Source organism: Triturus cristatus, chromosome 3_1 (assembly GCF_964204655.1).
Source record: "Triturus cristatus chromosome 3_1, aTriCri1.1, whole genome shotgun sequence".
Lineage (NCBI taxonomy): Eukaryota > Metazoa > Chordata > Amphibia > Caudata > Salamandridae > Triturus > Triturus cristatus.
Window position 1 is genome coordinate 925,890,755 of NC_140583.1, and position 26,029 is coordinate 925,916,783.

Sequence of the window (26,029 nt, forward strand, 5' to 3'; positions counted from 1 at the left end):
GTTGCAGTAATTGGATGGTCAGTTTTTAAATATAAGAATTCTTCCAGATGAATAAGATTCTTATCTTTCCATACCAGTAATTTCTGATGGTATTCCTCCATCCAGGTCATAATTGGATTTGTTTTCATTTTTTCGTAATGATCTTTATTGCCTAGTTGTCTATTGGCTTCTTTGATGTAGCTCTCACGATTTTGGATGACGATGTTTCCACCTTTATCTGAGGCTTTTTTATTATGCTGTGGTCTTCTCTTAGTTCTTTTAATGCTTTGTGTTCCTCTAATGTTAGATTCCATGATTTCTTTTTCGTTCTGTTTGTGTTTTACTTTTGGTTGGTATTGCCAGAGTTGTTGATTGACATTTTATTGATTTCCTCCGCCATAATCTCATGGAATAAGTCAATCTTATTGCCCGGTGGGAGTTGTGGGCAAAAGGTTGATTTTGTTTTTAAGCCACTGTTGCCACCTTTATTTGTTTCAACATTCTTGATCAGTATCTTGAGAGGATTGATCTTGTTCCATAGTGGTTTCTGACCCAGTTTGTAAGGATACTGCAGCTCTCAGGGTGGGGATGTCATTTAAGCTCAAGGATGATATGTCCTGGCTCGAGTTTCTTCGATGTCTAGTTACGAGTGATTTTTCTTCAAAGTATTTTTTGAGTTTATCTTTCCGACAGAATATGTAGAGGTCGATGCGTAAATTTGGTGTGTTGATGTCTTTATCGGGGCAAAATGTCAGTCCGTTACTGAGCAATGATATTTGCGCTTCGCTCAAGACTATATAGATATATAGATAGATATAGATATATAGATATATATATTCTAAACTATCAAAGTATATATCTTACATTGAAATTAAAACCCAAAGTAGCATTTACCATGGAAGAACATAACTGATAAAGAAGAATTCAAAATAACAACTTTAACCAATTAAATCAGACAAAAAATTTAATAAATAACCAATATAAAAGGCACACTGATTTAAACAAGTATTTACAGTGCAATAGGTCTTGCATTTGCGAGAGCATTTGCGAGAGTCTAAGCTATTGGCATTGTAAATGACAATGCCTTTTATTTATGTGTTGGTTTTCAAAACAGGTAAATAAAAGGCATTTTCATTTACAATACAAATAGTTTAAACTCTCGCAAATGCGAGACCTATTGCATTGCAAATGTTTGTTTGTAAAAGCACCCCATGCCGTGCTTTCACTTTAGTGTTGATCGCGCCTCTTTCTTTAGATGAGCTCCATCTAAAGAAAGGTGCATGGCCGCCATTAAAGTGAAAGCGAGTTGTGGGGCGCTTTTACCCAAAAAAGCATTTGTTTTTCAAGTTGATAAACAAATGTCTGAACAAATAGTAAACACAGTTCAGTGAATCATGTTTATTTACTGATGCAGATGCTCAAATTCTTTTCAAGTTCTATGCGTTAGAAATTGAATAAATCTGGAGCAGTGTTGTATACTGCTCTTGGGCAGCACTGATATGATTCCTTTTGTGGTTTGTTTCCTTTTCATGTTGTGGCATCATAATGCAGTTAAAAGTAGTTTCTTGGCACTGCACAAAGTTGTTTAATCACTTAACAGGGGTACGTTGTGTCAGAGTGCCCCTGATGACCCAACAGATCACTAAAGATACCAAGTGACCTTTGACCATAAACAGTCTATACTTAAATTCAAATCACGCACAAAAATAAAGAGCTGCTGTATCAATCAAATTAATGTCAGAAGTAGCACAACAGTGATCCACCGACGGCAGTTTAATAAAGGGGCTTGAATCTAATACATAGCCAACACCATACTCATAAGGACGAAACAGGCAAAATAAATCAGCAATTACAACACTACTGCTATACCAACGAGAGTGATCACATATAGGAGTCCTAGGAGGAGGGGAAGGCAACAGGAATCACCAAGCAGACTAATCAGACTGCATTCCCAATGCCACCTCCTCTGAAAAGAACTAACCTCAATCACAGAAAACAAATACTACCAGGAAAAATCAACTTTAACCTTAAACTTCCCAAGGCACACTTGCCACCAATAGGGCCTATAATATGTATATTGCTAGACCCCAGAAAGACTCTCCCCGTAAACCTTCTTCAAGCAACCCTCATTGCTCTGTTTAAGCTCCAAACCATGGCAGACCCATTAAGAAATTGGTGCAGTGGCGCCATCATAAGCACTACAAAATGATGATCAGAATACTTTCTCTAATCCATACTCCAGCATCCACTTAGCGTAGCACAGAACATGTTCAGAACTTCTTTCGTGCTTTGGTAGACCACTTCATCAAATAAGCAGCCCACCTCTACTTGAAGCAAAAGACACACAATTGATGGACAGAATGCAGTACAAATCAAAACATTCACCCCCCAGTCAAGAGATCTGCGTTAAATCCATCATTCTTTTGCTCACCATGCCACCCCACTTTAGACCTGGCCATATGCAAATCAGTCTTGACCCTGTGCCTCATGGGAACAGTCCATCCCGAACTGCCAAGCCAGGTCCTCCCTGGACCGGAAACAAGCATCCCAGGACCGGTTTCGGGGTTCACCCCTCTTCAGCCAGGATAGCTTGATTCCAGTGGCACAGTGAGCCCGGGACCTACGTATAGGCATACCCGGCGCACTTAGGGCGAGAAAGCAAAAGACACACAATTGATGGACGGAATGCAGAACAAATCGAAACATTCACCCCCAGTCAAGAGATCTGGGTTAAATCCATCATTCTTTTGCTCACCATGCTACCCCAGTTTAGACCTGGCCATATGCAAATCAGTCTTGACCCTGTGGCTCATGGGAACAGTCCATCCCGAACTGCCAAGCCAGGTTCTCCCTGGACCGGAAACAAGCATTCTAGGACCGGTTTCGGGGTTTCACCCCTCTTCAGCCAGGATAGCTTGATTCCAGTCGCACAGTGAGCCCGGGACCTACGTCTAGGCATACCCGGCGCACTTAGGGCCAGAAAGCAAAAGGCACACAATTGATGGACGGAATGCAGACCAAATCAAAATATTCACCCCCAGTCAAGAGGTCTGGGTTAAAAACATCATTCTTTTGCTCACCATGCCACCCAGTTTAGACCTGGCCATATGCAAATCAGTCTTGACCCTGTGCCTCATGGGAACAGTCCATCCCGAACTGCCAAGCCAGGTCCTCCCTGGACCGGAAACAAGCATCCTAGGACCGGTTTCGGGATTTCACCCCTCTTCTGCCAGGATAGCTTGATTCCAGTGGCACAGTGAGCCCGGGACCTACGTCTAGGCATACCCGGCGCACTTAGGGCGAGAAAGCAAAAGACACACAATTGATGGACGGAATGCAGAACAAATCAAAACATTCACCCCCAGTCAAGAGATCTGGGTTAAATCCATCATTCTGAAGTAATCTAATAGTAATCCCAAGGGCCACACTTACCAGTGGCCCGCAATCTCAAGTCAATAATAAGCAGTTGGCAACGTAGAAGGTTCAAGCGTTTATTGGCCACAACGGAACTCTACATAGAGGAGCCTCGTCGTACCTCACCCATCAGGTGCGCCGAAGAAGACTGCTGGCTCCTTGACAGAACAACACTTATATACATTACAGGTTCAGCATACAAAGCATTGCAAGTGGAAAAGTACCAGTTAGTCCTAGAGCTCCTAAATGAGCTCATACCATCTGTCCATATAAGGTTATTATCTTGTTCAAGAAGGTCGGCCGGGTGACTCCCTTTCGTCTCGGGCACAGAGGAATTTAGCTTAGTACTCCCTACTGCAGATGTGACCTTGGGCCTCGGCCGTAAATACAATTCACCCTGTCTTTAGGCTGGTACGAGCTAAATCATACAGATGGTGTTCACAGAGAGCCACGTGACCTAGGCATAGTTAGTCATGATCCAATATGGCTGAACTGTGGCTTTTCGGCCCTTTCTATCATGCAGGATACTATAAAGAATAAGCCATTTTATGAAGCAGTTCTAGTGTACATAGAGGGAGACACAACCCTAGATACGTTATGCTAACTTTATATACTGGCCCGAATCCCACAGAATGGCGCTTTTTAGCATAATGTAGCTATCCATGGAACTATTCTTCGAAAATTCCCTCGTCTATTTGCATTATGTTGTGTATCTCTTTCTGAACTAATTGAGCATTTACCTTACCAGGGTTTGCTTTAGGAGTAGGTAAGGCAAGGCGAACTTGGGTGGCACAATAGGAGCAACAAGCCGGGCCACATTGAATGCAGACACAACAAGTGAAAAGGAAACCTCCTATTCCTAGAAGGACCATGAAGATTTTCCAACCCCATGTGGTAAGGAGATCCCAGAACCAGTCTTAAATAGACCAGGTTCCGGTCTCCGTATGAATCTCGGATGCCAATCGATGTAACTTCTGTATGGCCAGATGGACTGAGGGGGCGGAGTCAGGTATATATACACAGCAGGAGCTGCCAATCACTCTCCATGCTCCTCCGCGATCATCTAGGATGACGTCTAAAACAAGACGGTTCTGAAGCATCACGAGTCTGGTCGCTTGAAGCTCGACTGTGATATTGGTCAGTATCCCAGCAGTGGTATTTACTACTCCCTCTACTACCCTGGACAGTCTTCTAATTTCTTTACTGGTCAAAATGGGTCCCCACATAGGCAGAACTCCCTTTATTATATCGACAAAATGTTGGACAGGGGTATCAGTCTGGTCAGTGGCATCTCCATTAGTTTTTACTGAGTCTAAACTTCGTCGATTCAGCGAGTGGTATCTGTGATAATCAGAAGGCGCTATATAAACAGGAGGGTATAAGAAGGATAAGTAGCATTTACCTGACCATCCTCTGGGAAGCCAAGTGTAAGCATTTTCTCCACACACAAAATATACATTCGGGAGAGTGAGTATAGGTGGGCTGCTAAAGGTTTGTAATCTATAGGTATAGTTACATTTACTATAACCAACCAATAAATGGCCAGTACCATGTATGCAAAAGGAGGACGAGCTATTCAACACGGGGACCGGGATGATTCTTTCATTTGACACATTTCGCTCCTGGAAATATCTAAAATACTCGGTAAAGTTGAAGGACACAAAATCCGATACTTCGTCCCTTAACCAGGTGTCATTCTCATGTTCCGTATACACATTCATACAAGCTGTAGGATCCAGGGTACCGTCCGTACCCTCGGCATTTGGAGTGAATCCCTGATGTCTTTCTATATAGGCCAGAATCAACTCATAATCCTTTTCTGAAAATCGGTGCCCATCAACTGCATAATGTTCATAAATCATTGACAATAATCTAAACCATGCTTCACAACTGCCTAAATATGACAACGGCATTGAAATGAACAGATCATGTTTGTGCATTACTGAGGGGAGGAGCACACATACCCAGCAGTTTGTGGTATTCGCTGAACTGTGGGTTTGATGCAACATTTCAATGAAAGCATTATTTACATAGGTCTGGCGGTGTCTTTCTTTATGCGGGGCAAAAGTCTGAAAATGGTGCTCCTCGGGGACGGGGGTGGTAGCTACCAGGGTATGCACAGGATAGCGGAACTCTAGCTAAATGAACATTCCTAAGCATAACATTAATGAAATAATTATTATGACAATAAAAATATCTATAAGCAGTCCAACCTGCCGGAGGGTGCTTCTTTCCTGTGTCCGTTATAGAGCCTCACAGGCAGACTCCTATTGTTCCATGTAATCACAAAAAAGGAAAATGAACACAAAAACTTCTTGCGTTGGAGTTATACTTGGCGCAACTCTCGTAGAAAGGAAAACTCCACCTGGGCCCCCACCAATCAACCAATGTCTCTATCTTCTTTCTGAACAGAGCAATATCAAAAAGTTCCAGGCTCTCAATGGGTTCAGTCCAGTGTTTTTACTTATTCCCAGAGGCTACTCAGATCTCTCACTTTCATTCTCTAGCCTGAGCCTGGGATCTTTGCTTTCGGCCGGGGCAGCAGGTTATAGCGAACATGACCCGGTGTTTCAGGATTAATGAAAAGAACAGGCACAGTGGGGTCAGGTAAAGGATTGAGTGTGTGACTTTCCCTGTCACCTGTTGCAACCCCAGATGCCTGGTTACCTTTTACAGATGTCGCCGAACTTACGACACCCTCCGCTCGCCCATCCGTTTCTCCTTGGGCTTCCGGGGAAGGTGACTCTTCGGTCGATTTGTCGCTTTCGTGTCTCAACACCTCACTTTGGTCCCGTTGGTCATCCGGCAAGGGAAGCGGGACCTTTTTCAGATGAGACACATGGATCCAATGCCGCTTCCCTTCAACCTTCACAGCCGTCCTCGTGGCCAGAAGCACCTGGAAAGGCTTGGTCCAGCGTGGGTCTAGACTCGATTTCCGTTGGTAGTTCCGAACCAGGACCCACTGTCCAGGCTCCACGCCGTGTCCGGGACCCTCCGGCAGAGGCTGCAGCACTGCTGCTATCTGTTGGTGAATGGAACGAAGATCTTTAGTTAGTGCATAAAGGTAGTCTACCAACATAGGGTACTCGATGTCTCTAAGGGATTTTGGTCGCGGCACACCCCATACATTAGTGGGCCTACCAAATATCACTTCATATGGCGATATTCCACTGCGGGAGTGGGGAGTGGTTCTTACAGATAGTAAAGCCAAAGGTAAGAGATCAGGCCATTTTAGACCTGTGGTGTCCTGCAGCTTAGCCAATTTCAATTTCAAGATCCCATTATATTTTTCCACCAATCCTGCTGATTGGGGGTGGCGAGCCGCATGAAACTTCTGCTGTATTGCCAGACCCTTGCAAACGTGTTCAACAAGGTCAGCATTGAAATGTTTCCCATTGTCACTCCAAATCACCCGGGGCACCCCATAGCGAGGAAAGAACTCTTTGACTAGGGCCTTCGCGGTGGCTAGGGCAGTGTTTTCCTTGGTAGGGTACGCCTCCACCCACTTGCTAAATGTACAAACCACCACCAAAACATATTTAAGATTGTTAACCCGTTCAAACTGAATGAAGTCCATTTGTAGTACCTCAAAAGGTAGAGTGGGTGGCGCAAAGCTACCAGTCAAAACGGGGATGCTACCCCCTGGGTTATGCTGTAAACAAATCATACAATTCTGAACTAGTTGCTTCGCAGTCCTGTGGATGATGGTATTATACCACACAGGATCTAGTATTGCGCAAATACCTTGAATCCCCACATGTGCAGGACCGTGTGCCATGGACACGACCGCATTCACAAATGCATTCGGCAGCAGCCACCTACATCTTTCTGATAAATCAATCCAGCATCCATTGTCATCCAGTTTTCCTATCTGCTCTTGCCAGTATTTTAGTTCTTCAGGGGTTGCTTCTAATTGCAATTCTCTTACGCTGTCTATAGTGTTACTGAATGCCTCTGCTTCTATCATCCCTTTATGTGAACTCATCACGAACATAGAAGTGGTATTGGATTGGGCAGTCTCTTTAGCGATTCTGTCCGCAAAGGAGTTACCCCTACCTACATCATCAACTACTGCTTTATGAGCGCTGCATTTAACAACAGCTATGGCTTGGGGCAGGGTCAGGGCGGCTAACAACCTCAAAACCAACTGACCATTCTGTATCTTCTGACCATGGGATGTAAGGAAACCTCTCTCTGCCCACAATCTTCCAAAGCTATGTGCTACGCCGAAAGCATACTGGCTATCAGTGTAGACATTTATCCTCAACCCTTCACCCAACTCACAAGCCCTCAGTAGTGCGACTAACTCAGCAGCCTGGGCTGATCGATAAGGTACCTTGGCCGTCTCAAACTATTGTTTGCAACGTGGTGATCGCATAAGCAGCGGTCGTAGTGCCATTGGGTAACCGAAAACATGAGCCATCGACATACAATTCCCCTTGAGGGTCAGATAAGGGAATATCTGTCAAATCTATCCGCCCCTTCGTTTCTTCTTCCGTCCGAAATATGCAATCATGTGTATCTTGGCTGTGATCCTCCGGAGGGAGGGGTAGTAATGTAGCAGGGTTCAAGGTGACACATCTTTTGATAGTGATATGTGGTGCAAACAGGGTCAATTCGTACCCCGTAAGACGCGCACTAGTTAAGTGCTGAGTCTGTGTCCTGTTCAATAATACGTCCACAGCATGGGGCACCATCACTGTAAGGTCCGTATTCAGGACGAGCCCTTCCGATTGTCAGATCGCCACAGCAACCGCAGCCGTGGCTCTCAGACAACTGGGAAGTGCCCTGGCGACATTATCCAATACCGCCGAAAAGTATGCACAAGGTCTTTGCTTACCTCCAAATCCTTGTGTTAACACTAAAAGCGAGCAACCGTCCACCTCATGCACGTAGAGCACACAAGGCTTCCGGTAATCAGGGGTGCCAAGCACAGGGGCAGAGCAAAGAGCAGATTTCAGGGAAACAAAAGCATTCTGACATTCAGCTGTCCAGGGTAAAGGTTCATGCACATCTTTAGTCGTTAGATGCAGGAAAGGTTTAGTCAGTAAGGAATAGTTAGGGAACCATTGGCGACAGTAAGAAGTTATGCCAAGCAAAGCGCAGACATCACGTTGCGTGCAAGGAACAGGCATGTTAGATATGGTTAGAATACGATCAGGAGTTAGCCGTCGTCCCTCCTTCGACAGGAGATGACCGAGATAGGTCACCTCCGGTCGACAATATTGAAATTTGGACAACAAAACCTTATTACCATGGTCCGCCAAGTACTGTAACAACGCAGTCGTCGCCATTCGGCAACCATGCTCAATATCAGAGGCCACAAGAAGATCGTCTACATACTGCACTAAAACGTTACCGGGCGGCAAGGTCAATGTGTCCAACAACGTTTTAAGCGCTTGGCTGTAAATACTAGGACTTTCTGTATAGCCCTGGGGAGCGCGGCAAAATCTGAAGCTGCGACCTCCTAAGGAGAAGCCGAAAAGATAATGGCTATCTTGATGTATAGGAATACTGAAAAAGGCGTTTTTCAAATCAATGACAGAGAAAAATCTAGCCGTCGGGGGAATCATTGTCAAGATGGTAGTGATGTCAGGCACTACGGGGTATTGGGGTACGACAATCTTATTGATTTCACGCAGGTCAATCACAAAACGATAAGTATCAGCATATTCAGGACTCTGATATATCGGGGCCCGTTTAAGAATAGGAAGAATAGGGCTGTTGCACGTGTTAGAAGCCGTCTCTTCCACCACCCCCGTGCGGATCAAGTCGTGAACAATGGACAGTAACGCCCGCTCCCCTGCGGGGGCAATCTTATACTGCGGGACTCTGGGTAATCGAGCATTTTGTTTCAGAGTGATCGAAATGGGTGGTATGCTCAACAACCCAACATCAGTATCTCCAGTAGCCCAGAGACTCTGTGGAATCTTTGCAAGTTCAGGGGGGAGAGGGTCAGTTTTAGAGAAACATTGTGCGGAGAGAGGGAAAGGTTTCCTAATAGTCAGGTAAACACCATCTGGAGAGCAATAGATGCGGGCATACAGCCTCTTCAGTAAATCCATTCCCAAAAGATTCTCACCACATTGTGAAGTCAGAAGGAAAGGTGAGTCAATTGAAATCGGCCCCAAGTTAAGAGAAAGGTTGGGAGATGGGGCTTACCACTGGAGTTCCGGAGAAACCTACAGACACGTTATTCTGGCCAGACAAAGCAGCCCCAGGGACAAGGGCGTGTGAAACAGAACTATTCATAGCCCCCGTGTCAACTAAAAACTTACTCGATGCATCCATTAGACGAGCATGTACATAAGGTCCGTTTTGATCGATCGGAATTGACATGCGTCCCCCACTCTGTCCTCGGCTCCCCTATGCCTCAGAATAGCCTGCCGAGTCGTGACTTACACATCCTTCATTATAATACTGCTTTCCTTGAACATGGTCGAAACAATTCTGGCTATCCTCACCTTGCCCAACTCCTTCCCATCTCGTATATCCACCTCGACGACCACTGGCACGGCCTCTCCCTTGACCCCTCGGAGCGCCGGTCTGTGCCTGCAACAACGGACACTGAGCTCGCCAGTGACCTTCCTGCTTACAGAATGCACACTGATTTATTCCTAAATCCGTTCGTCCTACACCCTGTCCGGGCCCCGCCCCTCGCGGGGCGAAGTTCTGCGCTCCCCGACCCCTACCGCGTCTCCTCTCAACTTGCTGTAACAAGACCCTAGTTTTCAAGTCCTTCGATCTCTTTTCCGTCTTTTCCTTACTCTCGTTCTCCCGATGCTCATAGTATTGAGCCATACTTAGAATAGTCGAGGGGGTTGATGTAGTCCAGGTACTCTCCGCGGCCTGAAGTCAGGCTGATATCTCGGGCAACAGATTTGTTACAAACCTATTAACAAACAGGCGTATGCCACCCTCCTTAGACAGATCTTGCCCGCTAAAATCGATAAAAACTCCTTCGAACCTCGTGAAGAAGTCAGACACATTCTCGTCCTTATTCTGCTTGCACGCAGTCAATTTGTCCCAATCCACCTTCCTAGGAGGGATTAGGGAATGCAAATAGGTTATTATTTTCTCCGGCAAAGTCAATATCTCAGTTCTAGGTTTATCTCCTGGCTTGCGATACCTATCCCAGTCTCTTAGTTGTTCCCATGTTCCCCCAAACTCGGCCACATGATCCTGGTCATGCACCTGCCGCCATATGTCCACCGGCACCAGTAGGGCAAAGAATAGCTCGATGTCAGCCAGTGTCATCACCGCCGAGGAGGCGGCTTCTGTAAGTTCTTTATAGTATGCGGTAGGATTCTTTCTGGGGTCAGGCAACTGGGTTTTCAATGAAAGTACCTCACTACGTTTCCAGGGGTATATACCCATTGTTCCTGGAAACGGGCGTCTACTCTTGGTCTGGTAACTGCCCCTTGTGCGTCTATTATCTCGGTTACTTCGGGGTGATAAATAGGGTGCACCTCACGCATTGGGAACTGCTGTACCCCTGCAGGGCTAGCCGCTTGCAGGCGCAATCTATAACTGACCAGAGTGTTCACATTCCTGTACACCGCTTCCGGACTTAGCTGAGATCTATGGGCCTGAGTGTGGATATCATATAGTATGGTCGGGGCTTTTTCCCCTTTATAGGCTTGTTCCCATAATGAAATAAGGCGTTGGGCCATATGGGCCAGCGCATGCTGCTGCATTACTGGTTCATAATCTCTCATGGTGTTCCAGATGTCAGTCAGGGTATAAATAGGTTGCTGCATCCACTGGGATGCCTGGACTGCAATGACCTCCTTCTCCTCGGCTCCTAAGGCTGATCGAGTGAACAACTTCCTGCCATCTAATGAACCGGTCGGATGTACTGGAGTTGAAACAGCTGTGAAAGGAGTTGAACTTGCGGAGGAGGAGGTCAGGGCGGACGGGGAATACATGGTCCCCGGTGACAGCTGTGGAGCTTCAGCTGTCGAGGCCGACCGCAAATGGGGCAATAAGGCCATAATTTCCGAGACAGAGGAGGACAGCTGAGAATTATCAATGACAGGTGCAAGGGAGGGGGGCTGAGGCGCCGATGCGACTGAAGTTGCTGTAGAGGCAACTGGCGCTGGCATGGGGTCAACGGTCTTCGCTCCAGCCGCTACAGTCGCCAGCTGTTACCTCCGGGTACAACCGTTGCGGGACATACGGGGCGGTGTTTGCATGTCCAGCAGGTCTTCTATTTCATCCTCTGCATTGGGTCGGGCCACATAACTTTTATCAACTTTCAATCTAAACTCCCGATTCATACAATCGATTCCTTTCTCTACCCTTGCTCTGTCATAGGCGACAGCTTTCGGAGTCACGGTCTGTCCCGCCTTGGCTCTCGCCAGCTTCTCCCCCCTCATCCGCCTCTGCTTGGCCTCTTTCTGCCAGGCGTTTAAGGCATCAAACATAGATTGCCTACTGCGCCTGGAGAATAGTTGCTCCTGCAGGAAGGCGACTTTCTTTTCGTCAAATGAACCAGTCTTCGGCCACTGCAACTCTTCATTACCTTTAGTATACTTATGCCAAAGGGTGTTGAACAATATGGGGGCAATTCCGTGCTTCACATACATGAAATGGCTAGGGCTGCCCTCCGGTGGGGCAGGCTGACTCTCGGCCAACCGAGAGTCGCTGGTCCGACAACAACAACCAAAACAATTCAATTTGCTGAAACACGACATGTTGGTTAGTAGACAGACACAAATAACATATAACAGACTCTATGCCACAGATAACATGTATGTCGACATTACTCTCTGCAGTTTCAACCTATCCAAATTTGATGCATCCAAACAAACGAATGGAGCCCGTCGACTCCCGTTCGTGGAGAATTATTCAAAAAGGATCAACAAAATCACAACAGGCCGTCGTTCAACAGACTGGCAGGAGATGATCAGACAGGGGTAACAACGGACTGGACTACGGACCATCCCATGACCTCCCTGGTTCACCACTGAGACTATTCTGATGTAGACCTAGCCGTACCTCAGATATGTCTCATGGCTACCCAGTTATAGCCGCAGGTTCTTCCGAGTGCAATCCGGCCGTGCATCACTCACAAGTAACAACTAGGCATCTGATCGGTATCTCAAAAACGTCACAAAAGATCCGCGGAGTCTCTTCGGTCAGTCCCTACCAGACCACCCTGCAAGACCTCCATAATTCTCCTAGGGTACTCACGACCCCTCAAATCAAATACAGTTAACTGTTCCAGATGCACCGCTCAACAGCGCGTGCTTCAAACAAATGCACTGCTCAACAGCGCATGTTTCAAACAAACAAATTACTCACCGGGTGCACCCAGGTACGCCTAATGTTCGTTCTCCGCTGCCAACTTCTTACCACCAATACGGTCAGCTCCTGGGTCAAGCCCGTAGGACCCCGGTGAAGGGTCACTAGCAGCAGAGGTGACCTCGATCGGAAGCGCGGAGCGGACGTAGACTGCCCTCCGCCCACCCGGCCAAGACGCCCCCGATCCTCTCACCCGTTTACGGGGAGGGAGAAGACCCTAGCACGGGGTCCCTTCGTGGTCGCCAACTGAAGTAATCTAATAGTAATCCCAAGGGCCACACTTACCAGTGGCCCGCAATCTCAAGTCAATAATAAGCAGTTGGCAACGTAGAAGGTTCAAGCGTTTATTGGCCACAACGGAACTCTACATAGAGGAGCCTCGTCGAACCTCACCCATCAGGTGCGCCGAAGAAGACTGCTGGCTCCTTGACAGAACAACACTTATATACATTACAGGTTCAGCATACAAAGCATTGCAAGTGGAAACGTACCAGTTAGTCCTAGAGCTCCTAAATGAGCTCATACCATCTGCCCATATAAGGTTACTATCTTGTTCAAGAAGGTCGGCCGGGTGACTCCCTTTCGTCTCGGGCACAGAGGAATTTAGCTTAGTACTCCCTACTGCAGATGTGACCTTGGGCCTCGGCCGTAAATACAATTCACCCTGTCTTTAGGCTGGTACGAGCTAAATCATACAGATGGTGTTCACAGAGAGCCACGTGACCTAGGCATAGTTAGTCATGATCCAATATGGCTGAACTGTGGCTTTTCGGCCCTTTCTATCCTGCAGGATACTATAAAGAATAAGCCATTTTATGAAGCAGTACTAGTGTACATAGAGGGAGACACAAGCATAGATACGTTATGCTAACTTTATATACTGGCCCGAATCCCACAATTCTTTTGCTCACCTTGCCACCCCAGCTTAGACCTGGCCATATGCAAATCAGTCTTGACCCTGTGCCTCATGGGAACAGTCCATCCCGAACTGCCAAGCCAGGTCCTCCCTGGACCAGAAACAAGCATGCTAGGAACGGTTTCGGGGTTTCACCCGTCTCCAGGCAGGATAGCTTGATTCCAGTGGCAAAGTGAACCCGGGACCTACGTCTAGGCATACCGGCGCACTTAGGGCGAGAAAGCAAAAAACACACAATTGATGGACGGAATGCAGAACAAATCAAAACATTCACCCCCAGTCAAGAGATCTGGGTTAAATCCATCATTCTTTTGCTCACCATGCCACCCCAGTTTAGACCTGGCCATATGAAAATCAGTCTTGACCCTGTGCCTCATGGAAACAGTCCATCCCGAACTGCCAAGCCAGGTCCTCCCTGGACCGGAAACAAGCATCCTAGGACCGATTTCGGGGTTTCACCCCTCTTCAGCCAGGATAGCTTGATTCCAGTGGCACAGTGAGCCCGGGACCTACGTCTAGGCATACCCGGCGCACTATGGGCGAGAAAGCAAAAGACACACAAATGATGGACGGAATGCAGAGCAAATCAAAACATTCACCCCCAGTCAAGAGATCTGGGTTAAACCCATCATTCTTTTGCTCACCATGCCACCCCAGTTTAGACCTGGCCAATGCAAATCAGTCTTGACCCTGTGCCTCATGGGAACAGTCCATCCCGAACTGCCAAGCCAGGTCCTCCCTGGACCGGAAACAAGCATCCTAGGACCGGTTTTGGGGTTTCACCCTTCTTCAGCCAGGAAAGCTTGATTCCAGTGGCACAGTGAGCCCGGGACCTACGTCTAGGCATACCCGGCGCACTAAGGGCGAGAAAGCAAAAGACACACAAATGATGGACGGAATGCAGAGCAAATCAAAACATTCACCCCCAGTCAAGAGATATGGGTTAAATCCATCATTCTTTTGCTCACCATGCCACCCCAGTTTAGACCTGGCCATATGCAAGTCAGTCTTGACCCTGTGGCTCATGGGAACAGTCCATCCCAAACTGCCAAGCTAGGTCCTCCCTGGACCGGAAACAAGCATCCTAGGACTGGTTTTGGGGGTTCACCCCTCTTCAGCCAGGATAGCTTGATTCCAGTGGCACAGTGAGCCCGGGACCTATGTATAGGCATACCCGGCGCACTTAGGGCGACAAAGCAAACGACACACAATTGATGGACGGAATGCAGAACAAATCAAATCATTCACCCCCAGTCAAGAGATCTGGGTGAAATCCATCATTCTTTTGCTCACCATGCCTGGCCTGGCAGTTTGGGCTGGACTGTTCCCATATGACATTGTTCCGCATTCTGTCCATCAATAGTTCTTTTTGCATTTGTCACCCCGAGTGGGACGGGTATGCTCAGATGTGAGTCCCGTGCTCTCCATGCCACTGGAATCAAGCTATCCTGGCTGAAGAGGGGTGAAACCCCGAAACTGGTCCTAGGATGCTTGTTTCCAGTCCAGGGAGGACCTGGCCTGGCAGTTCAGGCTATTGATGGACAGAATGCGGAACAATGTCATACATTCACCCCAGTACAGAGATCTGGGCCTAAATCCATCGTTTTTTTGCTCACCATGCCATTCCAGCTTGGACCCAACCATATGCAAATCAGTCTTGACCCTGTGCCCAATGGGAACAGTCCAGTCCGAACTGCCAGGCCAGGTCCTCCCTGGACTGGAGACAAGCATCCTAGGACCGGTTTCGGGGTTTCACCCCTCTTCAGCCAGGATAGCTTGATTCCAGTGGCATGGAGAGCACGGGACTCACGTCTGAGCATACCCGTCCCACTCGGGGTGACAAATGCAAAAAGAACTATTGATGGACAGAATGCAGAACAATGTCATACATTCACCCTAGTACAGAGATCTGGGCCTAAATCCATCGTTTTTTTGCTCACCATGCCATTCCAGCTTGGACCCAGCCATATGCAAATCAGTCTTGACACTGTGCACAATGGGAACAGTCCAGCCCAAACTGCCAGGCCAGGCATGGTGAGCAAAAGAATGATGGATTTAACCCAGATCTCTTGACTGGGGGTGAATGTTTTGATTTGTTCTGCATTCCGTCCATCAATTGTGTGTCTTTTGCTTTCTCGCCCTAAGTGCGCCGGGTATGCCTAGACGTAGGTCCCGGGCTCACTGTGCCACTGGAATCAAGCTATCCTGGCTGAAGAGGGGTGAAACCCCGAAACCGGTCCTAGGATGCTTGTTTCCGGTCCAGGGAGGACCTGGCTTGGCAGTTCGGGATGGACTGTTCCCATGAGGCACAGGGTCAAGACTGATTTGCATATGGCCAGGTCTAAACTAGGGTGGCATGTTAAGCAAAAGAATGATGGGTTTAACCCAGATCTCTTGACTGGGGGTGAATGTTTTGATTTGCTCTGCATTCCGTCCATCATTTGTGTGTCTTTTGCTTTCTCGCCCATAGTGTGCCGGGTATGCCTAGACGTAGGTCCCGGGCTCACTGTGCCACTGGAATCAAGCTATCCCTGCTGAAGAGGGGTGAAACCCCGAAATCAGTCCTAGGATGCTTGTTTCCGGTCCAGGGAGGACCTGGCTTGGCAGTTCGGGACGGACTGTTTCCATGAGGCACAGGGTCAAGACTGATTTTCATATGGCCAGGTCTAAACTGGGGTGGCATGGTGAGCAAAAGAATGATGGATTTAACCCAGATCTCTTGACTGGGGGTGAATGTTTTGATTTTTTCTGCATTCCGTCCATCAATTGTGTGTTTTTTGCTTTCTCGCCCTAAGTGCGCCGGGTATGCCTAGACGTAGGTCCCGGGTTCACTTTGCCACTGGAATCAAGCTATCCTGCCTGTAGACGGGTGAAACCCCGAAACCGTTCCTAGGATGCTTGTTTCTGGTCCAGGGAGGACCTGGCTTGGCAGTTCGGGATGGACTGTTCCCATGAGGCACAGGGTCAAGACTGATTTGCATATGGCCAGGTCTAAGCTGGGGTGGCAAGGTGAGCAAAAGAATTGTGGGATTCGGTCCAGTATATAAAGTTAGCATAACGTATCTAGGGTTGTGTCTCCCTCTATGTACACTAGTACTGCTTCATAAAATGGCTTATTCTTTATAGTATCCTGCAGGATAGAAAGGGCCGAAAAGCCACAGTTCAGCCATATTGGATCATGACTAACTATGCCTAGGTCACGTGGCTCTCTGTGAACACCATCTGTATGATTTAGCTCGTACCAGCCTAAAGACAGGGTGAATTGTATTTACGGCCGAGGCCCAAGGTCACATCTGCAGTAGGGAGTACTAAGCTAAATTCCTCTGTGCCCGAGACGAAAGGGAGTCACCCGGCCGACCTTCTTGAACAAGATAGTAACCTTATATGGGCAGATGGTATGAGCTCATTTAGGAGCTCTAGGACTAACTGGTACGTTTCCACTTGCAATGCTTTGTATGCTGAACCTGTAATGTATATAAGTGTTGTTCTGTCAAGGAGCCAGCAGTCTTCTTCGGCGCACCTGATGGGTGAGGTTCGACGAGGCTCCTCTATGTAGAGTTCCGTTGTGGCCAATAAACGCTTGAACCTTCTACGTTGCCAACTGCTTATTATTGACTTGAGATTGCGGGCCACTGGTAAGTGTGGCCCTTGGGATTACTATTAGATTACTTCAGTTGGTGACCACGAAGGGACCCCGTGCTAGGGTCTTCTCCCTCCCCGTAAACGGGTGAGAGGATCGGGGGCGTCTTGGCCGGGTGGGCGGAGGGGAGTCTACGTCCGCTCCGCGCTTCCGATCGAGGTGCCCTCTGCTGCTAGTGACCCTTCACCGGGGTCCTACGGGCTTGACCCAGGAGCTGACCGTATTGGTGGTAAGAAGTTGGCAGCGGAGAACGAACATTAGGCGTACCTGGGTGCACCCGGTGAGTAATTTGTTTGTTTGAAACATGCGCTGTTGAGCGGTGCATTTGTTTGAAGCACGCGCTGTTGAGCGGTGCATCTGGAACAGTTAACTGTATTTGATTTGAGGGGTCGTGAGTACCCTAGGAGAATTACGGAGGTCTTGCAGGGTGGTTCGGTGGGACTGACCGAAGAGACTCCGTGGATCTTATGTGACGTTTTTGAGATACCGATCAGATGCCTAGTTGTTACTTGTGAGTGATGCACGGCCGGATTGCACTCGGAAGAACCTGCGGCTATAACTGGGTAGCCATGAGACATATCTGAGGTACGGCTAGGTCTACATCAGAATAGTCTCAGTGGTGAACCAGGGAGGTCATGGGATGGCCCGTAGTCAGTCCGTGGTTACCCCTGTCTGATCATCTCCTGCCAGTCTGTTGAACGACGGCCTGTTGTGATTTTGTTGATCCTTTTTGAATAATTCTCCACGAACGGGAGTCGACGGGCTCCATTCGTTGGTTTGGATGCATCAAATTTGGATAGGTTGAAACTGCAGAGTAATGTCGACATACATGTTATCTGTGGCATAGAGTCTGTTATATGTTATTTGTGTCTGTCTACTAACCAACATGTCGTGTTTCAGCAAATTGAATTGTTTTGGTTGTTGTTGTCGGACCAGCGACTCTCGGTTGGCCGAGAGTCAGCCTGCCCCACCGGAGGGCAACCCTAGCCATTTCATGTATGTGAAGCACGGAATTGCCCCCATATTGTTCAACACCCTGTGGCATAAGTATACTAAAGGTAATGAAGAGTTGCAGTGGCCGAAGACTGGTTCATTTGACGAAAAGAAAGTCGCCTTCCTGCAGGAGCAACTATTCTCCAGGCGCAGTAGGCAATCTATGTTTGATGCCTTAAACGCCTGGCAGAAAGAGGCCAAGCAGAGGCGGATGAGGGGGGAGAAGCTGGCGAGAGCCAAGGCGGGACAGACCGTGACTCAGAAAGCTGTCGCCTATGACAGAGCAAGGGTAGAGAAAGGAATCGATTGTATGAATCAGGAGTTTCATACAACTAGATGTCACCTCTACTTGAAAGCAGGAAATAATAGACCCAACTGAAGACGTTGCTAAATCTTGTCAACTCCAACTACACTGTGCTCTTTTAAACTTTGAACAAAAAAGAAACAAATGGACTAATCAAATCGTTAGACATATCAGTATCACCTGCAGATCATCGCCCTCTAACAACATATAAAAGCCTTCTTAAAGAAACCTCTGCTGTCATATCAGTCACAGCAATCATCAACTCATCCCTATCCGCTGGAGAGTTTTATAACAACCTGAAAACAACTTAAATTAAACCCTCATAGTAAAGGAGCAGAAACTGAACAGCTGGGCTTAGCAAATGCAGATCAATATCCTATGGACCATTCATAAGGGAATAAAGATAAGGATGCCTTCTCAATGAGATCTGTGACTTCACTTCGCAAAACAAACGTTTTCTGATGGATAGGATTCAGAGCAGGAGGAAACATGGAATCTGAGTTTATCGCCATCTGGGACGACCTCAAGAATATCATTGGCTTGAATCGGGGTCACGGCACCAGAAAGCCTTGTCCTATTGTCTGCATTTGGCACGGTAGACTACCAACTGCTGCTACAAAATCTAACTGAAATACAAATGTAGAGGACTGTTTTCAAATGGAAAAAATCCTACCTCCCTGACCTAGCCCACATCAATACATTTACACAATTCCACTCATTGCCATTCTCTTCTGGGGTGGATGCCCCCAAGGCTTAAAAAAAGAATCACTTTTTTCCTCTTTAATGAATACCTACCCATTCCTGGATAAGTTCATCTTAAAACTAACAAAACCACAAATGTATAAGCTGCAGCTTCAACCAATGCCTACTGGCAATGCATCAGTGGATGCCTAAGAATGCTTTTACATTTAATTAATTAATAACAGAAATTCTCAGCAGACCAGGGAAAGATTGTGTAGTTGCTAATGGCATTCAATCTGAAAATATAAACAAATTGGAAAATAAGGATATACCATGGGGATAGATAGAGCTTTGAGGCTTGCTCTGTTTGCATATGAGAAATGCACCACTTTAATGGCACAGATAGCTTCAGAAAAATCATGTGATCACACAATGTTCCCTTAACACACCTCATAAGAATGCCATTACTTACACCAACCAAACCCAGACCAAGTATTGACCAGTGCCAGCTGGAGGGGGCAAGGTATTGTAGCTGAGACTTACATCTCACAGCAGAGGCACTGCTTTGTTTTACTTTCTTCTGAAGTGCATTTTACCTGCTTCTGGTGATGTCAACATGAGGCCATGCTCCATATCTGTGACTGCTTTGACTCACCTTGAGCAGTACAGATGGGTGTAATGGAGGAATGTTGGATTGAGGGTGAGGAAAAATTGTTAAATAGAAGATGAGGAGAAATCATCGGGAGGCAGCGGGGAGAGTTGGGTTTAGTGGTAGGGATGGGATAATATGCGGAGAGCCAGGTCCCAGGGTTTAGACACCAACGGAAGAATATTAAATCAGTAGATACACCTCCAGCTCGCTGTCCACCTCTTATAAAACAAGACATGCAGCTCAATGTGAAAGCACAGAGAACTAAAACAAAAAATACCTTTTCCCCAATGGGGTGGTGAAGTCAAGAGGCGACTTGGAGGACTCAGCACGCACTATCCGTGCAGTGCAAGTCCTTGGAAAAGACGCATGTCTCTCGGAAACCCTTCAGCACATAGGTTTTCCCATCAAGAAAGGCGTGCTGCAGTGGATGCCTGCGTGTGACCCGGGGGAGGCCGTAGAGTGATTTGTGACACAGGAGCACTCCAGTTGGTCCCTGCTTGTGCCCCAGGGGCAATGTAAAGTGAACGCTACATGAGAGCAATGCTGAAGACATGCATCTGGCTGGAAATTGAAAGGCATTGATTGTGTGCGTGTTGCTGCTCGTTCACGAGGCAATACTCCAGGGATGTCAACTTAAAAAAAAAGGTGGGACATGCACCAACCATTAGCCATTTGGAGGCTGTGATTTTTTAATGGTACATAAAAAAGCATATCCAAAGCATGGGAGGAGTCAGACCCCACAAAACACAAACAACAGATCGCCTAAAAGCGGAATCGCTGTATAGGCTCAACCTAAAAACTAAATACTTCAAAAATGGAAAACGCTGCAAGATGAGGAAACTCTGGTGAACTCTCTCACCAAACCATTAAAGAAAAAATATATACATCTGCACAACTACCTAACCGAGTAAAAACACTTATATTTAAACTAAAACGTACTTGTTAAAAAACTTAAATAATTTAAAATAACAAATAATTAATTAGACACTCTGCCACTTCTATCCCTTCACAGAGACTTTCTAAAAGTCAAAACTATGACTTGAAAAAGAAGTAAACTGACAGAAAAAACAATTAGCACACAGCAGCAAAAGGATATAAGAAAGTAAATTAACATAAATTATTAAAAAACTATAAACTCACCCAAATAACTAGTAAAAATAAACCTAATGAGCTCAACCTCTACAAATTACTAGGGGTGAGTGGAATTTGCGAAGTTGCCTTTCGCAAAATTTCACGAAACGGCAAAAAATCTCAGCGAACACGCGAAATTTGGCGTGCTCGCGGAGATTTTGGGTTGATTAATGCATTACTGAATTTGAGCTTCAACTCGGGCACCTGCTTTATTTATATCTGTAAGTGTTTCCTGTTGAGGTTTAGTTTTTGTGACAGGAGCATCGTGCCAGAATGAATCCTGCCCTGCATATTGATCCATGAATATGCCACCGTTTTGTGCAATACCTCTACTCAACTGGAGTACTTTCTACTGGCTAATCAGTAAGTGCTACCTCGTTGGGTAAATGTATAGTGCTTTTCCTACACTACAGCTGCGTAAAGGGCCAGAAGAGTTGTCTCCCGTGACCATGTGTGTGCTACCTGGTTGGGTAAATGTATAGTGCTTTTCCTACACTACAGCTGCGTAAAGGGCCAGAAGAGTTGTCTCCCGTGACCATGTGTGTGCTACCTCGTTGGGTAAATGTATAGTGCTTTCCTACACCACAGCTGTGTAAAGGGCCAGAAGAGTTGTCACCCGTGAACATGTGTGTCTGTAACTTTGCCACCGTGCTGAAAGGTGCCGGGGTCCCTTGAGTGAGCTGTCCATCATAGTGGGGAAAGGGAGGGAAGACGTTGCTTACCGGTAGGGTGTGTGGAGCGGGGCTTCTATGCGAGTTCACATGCCTCTTGTTTATAAAGGGTCAGAGACCGATCAGAGCAGCAGATGAGGAGAAAGAAGCTCCTGGTCACAGGAACTAAACGGGGATTGTGCTTGAGAAAGTAATGGATGCACAGAGCTCCATCAAGGATCACAGGTACTTTTTGACGGTAGATATGGGGAGAAAAGCACATCTGCCCAGCCTCGACCTAGCTCACAAATTTTTTTGGCTGATTAATGCGTTCCTGAATTTGAGCTTCAACTCGGGCACCTGCTTTATTTATATTTGTAAGTGCTTCCTGTTGAGGTTTAAATTTTGTGACAGGAACATCGTGCCAGAATGAATCCTGTACAATACCTCTACCCTCATGCCCCCCGAATTCCGTTCCGCCGCGGATCGCGGATGTTTCGACATTTTCACATTCTGCGCGGAACGCAAAAATGCCGAAATTTCGCAAGTTCCGCGAGCGGAACGGAATTTGTCGCCCACCCTCACAAATTACCAACAAATTAACATTTAAAATGAAAGTGACATTTATTTTCATAAAACAGAAAATATACCACCTGCTCCACACTACAACACCCAAACAGAAAAGCTGCAAAACCGTGTGAAACAGAACATACATGTAATTATGCAAAACAGAAGTAGCTGCATACTTTTACATGCATATAAGAAATGTACAAATGTTGGAATAATGTATATATTTATACTGATACACTACTTGCAGATAGAATGACAGAGGTGGCAAAGTACATAACTAAAAACAAAGGAAAGCAGTTACTAAATCATATACAGCCAAGTGCAGCAACAGAAAATATCAATTGGAAATGTACCAAATATTGTTCTAATCCATGCTATGGGAGTGCAGCTACAAAAGATGATCTAATTTATGTAAGAGAGTACATTCACCCCCCAAATGTGACAGAAATAGAAGTAAGAGAGATGTTGTATGATATAAGAGAGGCAAACATTACCTCCAAGCGACCCACAACCAAAATCCTTAAAGATATACTGCCTAACGTCCCCTAACACATCACATGCCTATACCCACTTTAAAATGTTTAATTGCGCTAACTAAAAAAGCCACCAGTGATTCTCCTCCTGCCTCTAAAAGATACCAAGACATACAAATACCTGAACATTTAACAATGAAGAACCTTTCCTTTTACATTACAACCTAAATATTGAGAACACAATCTTAATATTCTTTACAACAAATAATTTACCAAAACATAGCCAATATCAAACATGGGTGATGGATGGTACCTTCAAAATGTGTCCCAAACCATTCACTCAGATATATACCATACATGGTGAATACCAGATTACATATATCCCTTTTATTTATGCCCTACTACCATAAAAATAAAGCAGCACTTACTATGACCTCTTACAAAGAACTACTACACCAAATAATTATCATAGATTTTGAGGAAGTGATGATTCAAACCATTTTAAAAATATATCTCCACACAGCCATACAAGGCTGTTACTATTATTTCAATTAAAACAAATGGAGACACCTCCAACAATCTGCACTTGGGGCCTGATTACAAGTTTGGCAGCCCGGGAACCGCCATGCCCACGGTTGCGGTCGGACCGCCTTTGACCTTGGAGGTCTGACCACCATATTACGAGGTTATTTATTATTTTTACTTATTTATTTATTTGTGTATTTTATAAAGCGCACAGCTGCCCCGACGGGGCGTCCCGGCGCTAGCAACTCAAGAAACAGAGAGCAGAGGAAATAGCAAGCCAGGGTTAAGAAGAGAAAAGATGTGTCTTCAGGGATTTGCGAAATACTGATTCGGTTTGGTAGGTGCGTAAGGCAAGCGGAAGCTTGTTCCAATACTGAGTGGCGAGAACCTCAAAGGATTTTCCACCTGCTCGAGCTCGTTTAAATCGAGGGGAAACCAGAAAGGATAAGGAATTGGAGCGTAATGTCCTGGGGTTGACATACGGCCGCAAGGTGTTTTTCAGATGGACCGACCCATTGCCCTTGGACGCTCGAAAGGCCAGTGTCATAGCTTTAAAAACACATCTTTTGGCTATGGGGAGCCAGTGTAGTTTACAAAGGAGTGGGGACATATGATGTCTAGCAGGAACTTTCTCCACCAGCCGTGCAGCGGCGTTTTGAACCGTCTGAAGTTTATGGCAGAGACCTGCTGTAATGCCAAGATAGAGGGCATTAGCGTAATCGAGATGAGATGTAATCAGTGCCTGGATCACTGTCTTACGGCAGTCCATTGGTAAATAATTAATGAGCCGTTTAATGGTCCTGATTTTTGCGAAGCAGGAAGCTGCTACTGTTTGGACCTGGGTGTTGAAGCTGAGGTGGCTGTCCCAACGTACTCCTAGGTTTCTGACCGAGTCTTTAGGGATGGGGGCTTGGCTCAGATCGACAGGCCACCATAGGCTGGAGTCCAGGGGAGAAGGAGATTTGAAAAACAAAATCTCCGTTTTACCTGCATTGAGTCGGAGGGAATTAGCATCCATCCAATTGGAGATGTCTCGAAGGCATGATTTCAGTGGGTCAAACACAGAGGCGGAAGGGGTGTTGAAGGTAAAAAGTAGCTGAATATCATCAGCATAGGAGGTGGATTTAATCCCAGTCTGTGCGATCAGTTTGGCCAAGGGGGTGAAATAGACATTGAAGAGGAGCGGGCTCAAGGAGGAGCCCTGTGGTACTCCCCATTTGAGTGGTCTAGAGGGGGATGTGAAGGGAGGGGTGTATACCTGCTGAGAGCGGTCTGAGAGGTAAGATGAAAACCATTTCAAAACGACACCGCCCAGGCCAAGGTCCTCCAGCCTCCCCAGCAATGTCCTGTGAGAGACGGTGTCGAATGCCGCTGAGAGATCCAGCAGCACTAACACCGCCCTCGACCCTTGGTCAAGCGTCCACCTCACCGAGTCAGCCATTTCAATGAGGGCCGACTCTGTGCTGTGGCCCGACCTGAAACCATGTTGGGATTCGTGGAGGAGCCCATTGGATTCAATATAGTTAGCCAGCTGGGTTATATGAAAGAAACACCGTCACGGTCCCGCTGTCACTGCCGGCCAACTCGGACTGTGAATAGGCCAATGAGGCTGTGAGAGGCTCGTACTGCTAGTGAAACAGCTCGCCCAATTATGAGTTGCTAAGCAGCCGGCGTGACTGTGGCAGTCCAACTACCACATCTGGTCAGTGAAAAGGGAGGGATATATGGGTGAATCTCACCTCTACACATCTTCTGCTGCCGTATAACCCATCTCACATATCTTGCAGCTGCTGTGCTTGCTCGATCATGTCCAAAACCAACTCCGTCACAGATAAAATCTGTGGAAAGTCATTCAACTACTAGTTTTCATAGACTCCTCAGCAAAACAATACCCGGCCATGGACCAGGCAAGGGAGTTAGTGTCCCTAAGTAATTTACACATTTACAGGGACCCTGTCTGGAATTGCTTCTTATGAATATCCAAAATACATCTGTTGTTTGCTCTCCATGGCCAAAACACTCATACTGTGCAGGCACACTATACTCAAATGAACATGTGTATACAAATCCTATTCAGTGATAGTATTGTGTGCATTCATTTGTGTTCCACAACAGCACTTTCTCAACAATATTACATCTATTAATGTCTGTGACACACTTCTTTTGCCCCTTCTCACTTGTCTGCCATGGCACAACTGATGTCCACGTATCATGCAGGTTACATTTTATCAAGTCTTAGTAAGTCTACATAAAATCACCACAGCTACCATGAGGCTCTGTGACAGGAACTCTAACCAAATGCCAGACTCTTTTTGCACTTTCTCACTTGTCTGCCATGGCACTACTGATAGTCACTGTTCAGGCACCTTATCATTTGTCCAGTCTTGTTAAGTCCACATAGAAACCACTACAACTACCATGAGGCCATGTGACCACACCTCAAACCAAGATGCTCTAGTGAATGTGACACACTCACATTGCACACATCCCAGGTCCTGTTTTGAGGTAAAAGAAACATCTGTATGGATGTGTAATTAAAGTGAATCCCACATTCTCTGCTGCAGCTCTGTATTGGACTCTTACACATCACCAACTTGAAAAGGCAAGGACAGTCAATGGGATTACATAGAATCAGTGTCCGACGCATTTTGATGGCACAATGAAAACAGTCTCTGCAGGATAGCTATTGCTCTTTCAGGGGGAACCCTGAAAGGCTGGGGCCCTGGGGTACAGTACATTTTGCTCATGCCTGACACCCTCAATGTGCACTGGACCTGGGAATTGAAGTATATCAG